This window comes from Eleutherodactylus coqui, chromosome 1 (assembly GCF_035609145.1).
Source record: "Eleutherodactylus coqui strain aEleCoq1 chromosome 1, aEleCoq1.hap1, whole genome shotgun sequence".
NCBI classification, from domain to species: Eukaryota; Metazoa; Chordata; class Amphibia; order Anura; family Eleutherodactylidae; genus Eleutherodactylus; species Eleutherodactylus coqui.
The window spans coordinates 346,108,122-346,114,204 of NC_089837.1; positions in this window are offsets into that span (position 1 = coordinate 346,108,122).

Below are 6,083 nucleotides of genomic sequence, written 5' to 3' on the forward strand. Positions count from 1 at the left end.
ACCATTGAAAGTATAGGCAAGATAAGTGTGAAAGCAATGCTCAAACTATTCCCATAAATGTCAATTTGACATATCTCTTCCCTTCATCGTGCATGAATTTGATAAGATGAAATATAAAACTGCTCTTTATGTGGATGACCTTCTACTTTATGTACACAGCCTCACATCTCTCTTTACTTCTTCATGCATGAATTTGAAAGATTTGGTAAAATGAGCAATTCCAAACGGCCTCAATTGCAGTAAATTACGTGAAGCTATTTGGAGATTGAAGATTTAAGTTTTATGGCCCCTGCGGTAGATCAGTAGTTTCTGTGACAGAGAGCATGCACCTTCCATGATGTGCTGACATAGGAACAACTGAACTGTGATATGAAAGACACCGATTTACAGCCTTAGGGCTTTTTCACACGAACATAGGCGTTTTTACGAGTGCCCACCGATGCCATAAAAACGTGTGAACAAGCGGACAAATCTGCCGTTTGTGTGCCCGGCCCATATACGCCAAGCCCAGACTGCTGTTGGGTGGGGGGAAATAGTATAGCTCTACTAAACTGCCTTCCCCCTTTCTGCCCCATCACCAGATCTCAGCAGTGGGAGACGTGAGACAGAACGTGAGCTAATATGCCAAGCTCCCACCCCCTCTCGGTAGACAGCAATTGGAGGGGGCGGGAGCTTAGCAACTAGCTCCCGTCCCATTGCAGACAGCCAGCAAGGGGCGGAGGAGAGAAGGGGGAGGAAGCTTAGCAGTTATGCTGCTAAACGCCCTCCCATCTCCATTCTCCAGCAGCTGTCATTGGCTCCCATAGGAGTCTATGCAGTGGCCAACGTATTCTGGGCAGGAAGATAGTTCCAGGACTATCTTTCCTGTCCGGCCTAAAAGTGCTATCTTGGTCAGTTGGGGACATTTACACAGCGGAAAATCTCCCATCTAATCTGATGCATTGGAATCCAACGCATCAGATGGTAGTGTATATCAACTGGCAGTGAAAATGGCGGCCAATATACGCTTGTGTGAAAAAAAAAAAAACTTAGGCTCGTTCACATGGATGATTTTGCACAGCTAAGATACAAAATTCCTAAAAAAATCATGACTAATAGAACCAATGGTTTCCTTTGAACAATTTTAAGCCGTGCACAAAAATAAAAATCAGCGACTGAAATTCTCTCCTGTGTGAAAAAATAGGTCTAGACCTATCTTTTGACTGGAAAAAGGAGGAATGTCCATAGAATCCTATGGGAGTTTGAAAAAAAGGGAAGGCGGGGGAGTTGAGCTGCGTCCAACGCTCAGAAAAGAAGACAGGTGCCTCTATTTAAGACATCAGAAGTCATTAGGAGGATTTCTACAGACCGAGGGAATTCCAAACAGTAGTGCATTTTTCGGCAGCGTCTTGTGCAGGTGCTCTACCTACATGTACAGTAGATACCTTAAAGCCAACTCACCTCAGAACATTATGTAGTTTGGTTCATTCCTATTGTTTTGTATTTTCAGTCTACATGAACCAATTCTGTGTAATTTTCTATAAAACTCTGAACTCCGTAACCATTGATTAAACAAAGCCATAAACGTGAACATTAAAGGAGATGTCCCGCGCCGAAACGGGTTTTTTTTTTTTTTAACCCCCCCCCCGTTCGGCGCGAGACAACCCCGATGCAGGGGTTAAAAAAACCACCCGCACAGCGCTTACCTGAATCCCGGCGGTCCGGCGTCTTCATACTCACCTGCTGAAGATGGCCGCCGGGATCTTCTACCTTCGTGGACCGCAGCTCTTCTGTGCGGTCCACTGCCGATTCCAGCCTCCTGATTGGCTGGAATCGGCACGTGACGGGGCGGAGCTACACGGAGCCGCTCTCTGGCACGAGCGGCTCCATAGAAGACTGCTGAAGACCCGGACTGCGCAAGCGCGGCTAATTTGGCCATCGGAGGCCAAAAATTAGTCGGCTCCATGGAGACGAGGACGCTAGCAACGGAGCAGGTAAGTAAAAAACTTTTTATAACTTCTGTATGGCTCATAATTAATGCACAATGTACATTACAAAGTGCATTATTATGGCCATACAGAAGTGTATAGACCCACTTGCTGCCTCGGGACATCTCCTTTAAAACTAGGGATGAGCGAGCGTACTCGGAAAAGCACTACTCGCTCGAGTAATTTGCTTTATCCAAGTATCGCTGTGCTCGTCCCTGAAGATTCGGGTGCCGCTGCGGCTGACAGGTGAGTCGCAGCGGGGAGCAGGGGAGAGCGGGCGGGAGAGAGGGAGAGAAAGATCTCCCCTCCGTTCCTCCCCGCTCTCCCCTGCAGCTCCCCGCTCCGTGCCGGCACCCGAATCTTCAGGGACGAGCACAGCGATACTCGGATAAAGCAAATTACTCGAGCGAGTAGTGCGTTTCCGAGTACGCTCGCTCATCTCTAATTAAAACCAATGTCAGAAAGGCTTGAGGTAAGGTGTTTTTCTTTTTGCTGGTAAGCGCTCCCTCAGTGTTCTCTCAATAAAGGCTGCTAGCAGGGCTTTATTCACTGCAAATAAGTCCAAAGCTCAGCTGTTTGATTCCAGAATATATTTTTATAGTGGTTGGTACTGTTATTCTGATACATAATCTCAAAATCCGCTGCTTTTCTTGACATAGCCATAGAGGTAGGTCTTGGCTGCTACAATTGGGAACTGATTGCATACATATTTATACAGCCCTTTGAAGTAAATGGGAAAAATATTAAATACATATACATCAAGCTCTCCCTGGTGAAGACTGCCAACAGCCTTTGAAGGAGACTTGTTTACCCGCCAATGAGTCCAGGAGATTCCGCTTCCCTTCTAACATCAGTATGACATACGAAGAACTAGTTCTATAGCTGCAAATACTTTTAAAGGAAAATGACTATACTGCTTCAATCTGAATGGGAGGCAACGGTAATTAAAAATACCACAGCTTCTACAGCAATTTTCCAACAGTATGGATTGGTTTCTTTCATTAATACTTTTAAGCCAAAACCCAGGGAGCAACTTAAAAAGTATCATCAGAAAAGTTTGTACTACACTCCTTTTAGATGATCTCCCATCTTAAAAATATGAACCCAACATACCAACAAAATCTATGTGCGAAAGTGGCCTCATGCAGAAGAGCATCTCTGAATGTAGAACTGGGGTCAGAACAAGCTTCACCGATGCTCAATGCAGCGCTTTCAGTATGCACCCCACTATCTTTGGATCCAGAAGTTCTGCATGCTCGATGTCAGGTGAACAGTTGTCAATTGTCTGTCGCATCCATTGAATCCAGTGTCGGACTGTGATGCCTAGGCCCACCCGTAGAATTGACTCACCCTCTAGTTACAAGAAAACATTACCTGTTCAGTTTTAGACCTCTAAGATGTTTTTTTTCTGTGCGACATTAGAAGGGCCATAATTTTCTCCTATTTTGTATAGTGTAACGAGGACATTTTTTTTTTTTTTAAACGGTATGCTTGCGGGTACATATCATTTTTTTATTTTTTGGTGGGCGACGGTGAAGTGGAGGGTATGCAGCAGAATACTCCTCTAAGTAAAGGAAACTGAAGTTAGAATGACCACCAAAACTGTCCAGTTGAAGATGGAATTTTTCTTTTTAGTAGAGCTAGAGTAAAGATCCTTTTACACACAACGATTATCACTCAAAAGCCATCTTTTGAGCGAGCGATAATCGTTGGGTGTAAAAGTGCCCATCTTTCACTTTTCTGCTGGAAGATGATTTTCAGTTCAGCATGAAATCCATCGTTCAGTAGAACAGCTGATAAAATGGACGGCACGCTCTGTTGTGCCCGGAGAGCACTGATTGCATTGTCTCAGCTGTCAGCCGTGTGGCAGATCGAAAGGAATTTATTCAGAGAACAGCGGGGGTGTGTTCCCTGAATACAGCTCCCAGCGGCTCACACGCTACTACTAGGCATTAGTACCAAGTATTAGTTTTATGCAAAATAATCGCTGAAAATCCATCTTTTGAGCGATCATCTTTGTGTGTAAAATGGCCTTTTCTCCTGGCTTGACTTGTATACGTACCAATTTCTTATCCTGTGTCCTATTGTGACATCTAAGTAATTTATGGATCCATCTGGCCTTGTGTGAACAGATCCACAAACTCCAAGTGGTGGTGTAGACCAGGGGTCCCCAACTCCAGTCCTCAGGGACCACCAACAGGTCATGTTTTCAGGATATCCTATAGTAAGAACACCTGTGGCAATGTCTGAGGCGCTGACAATAATTACATCACCTGTGTAACACTGAGGAAATCCTGAAAACGTGACCTGTTGGCGGTCCCTGAGGACTGGAGTTGGGGAACACTGGTGTAGACCACTTACATCTCTTTACAGCCCCAGTTCTAATACCTCTGAATGGCTACTTTCAGCATGATAACGTGCCACATTGAACTGATTCCATTAGAACAATGAATCCAGTGTACTCCAGTAGCCTACATACTAACCAGATAGCAATTAAATGGCATACATATTACATATGATGGAATCAGTTTCCATCAACGATTTGACGTTACCCTAGCGGCAAGCTCTATAAGGAACGTTTCTACAACCTTTACGAATCCATAGCAATACTTGAAAAAGAACACCTATGTCCTACTCCATATTCAAAAGGTGCATGTAATAAAGTGACCCTTAAAGGGGTTGTCCCGCGCCGAAACGTTTTTTTTTTTTTTCAATAGCCCCCCCCCCCCCCCCGGTTCGGCGCGAGACAAACCCGATGCAGGGGTTTAAAAAAAACAAAAAAACGGATAGTACTTACCCGAATCCCCGCGCTCCGGTGACTTCTTACTTACCTTGCGAAGATGGCCGCCGGGATCTTCACCCACGGTGGACCGCAGGTCTTCTCCCATGGTGCACCGTGGGCTCTGTGCGTTCCATTGCCGATTCCAGCCTCCTGATTGGCTGGAATCGGCACACGTGACGGGGCGGAGCTACGAGGACCAGCTCTCCAGCACGAGCAGCCCCATTCAGAAGGGAGAAGACCGGACTGCGCAAGCGCGTCTAATCGGGAGATTAGACGCTGAAATTAGACGGCACCATGGAGACGGGGACGCTAGCAACGGAACAGGTAAGTGAATAACTTCTGTATGGCTCATAATTAATGCACAATGTACATTACAAAGTGCATTAATATGGCCATACAGAAGTGTATGACCCCACTTGCTTTCGCGGGACAACCCCTTTAAGCATATAGCTAAAAGATGGCTACTGATCACAGAAGCTATTGAGGTCATTTCACCATTCATGCCAGTTAGACTCAAAAGCTTCTCTTTTCAACGAGTGTTTAAGAATTCTGTCTACAAATGCAGGTCTTGAGTGGTGAAAGTGGATCTAAGAGTCTGGGACGCTTTAAAGGGGTATTCCAGAGGCTGGACAAAATTTTCAAAAGTTTTCCCAACGTTTCAACTTATTGCAAACATCCTGTCACAGGAAGAAACCCAAAACGTAACCTTTAATATTAAATGTTTAAAAACAGAGCACATAAATTGAAAAACAGGAAAGAAAAAATTATGATACTTAGACTAATCCAACTGAATTCTCGAATTTTAAAAAAATGTCTGCGACATAGTACATCGTGCATCAACGGCCAACTGTGTAATATCATGGGTAAGATACATTTTTGGCGGAATAATATGTTACATTAATTCTGCAGGCCAGTACAATTACACCAAATACCAAATTTGTATAGTTTTCTTTTCTTTTTTTACAGCTACATTCAAATACCGCTAACAATTTTCTTTTTTGTTAACTGTGTTATCCGAGTTGTGCGAGGAGTTGTACTATTTAATGTTACCATTTGTTGATCCATGTGACATTTTGATCACTTAGTATTCTGGTTTTTGCAAGGTGAAAGCGTCAAAATTAGCTATTTTCCCCCTATTTTTTTTTTTATGATGTGCATTGTTTAGGTCAGGGGTCCCCAACTCCAGTCCTCAGGGACCACCAACAGGTCATGTTTTCAGGATTTCCTATGGTAAGAATACCTGTGGCAATGTCTGAGGCACTGATGATAATTACATCCCCTGTGCAACACTGAGGAAATCCTGAAAACATGACCTGTTGGTGGTCCCTGAGGAC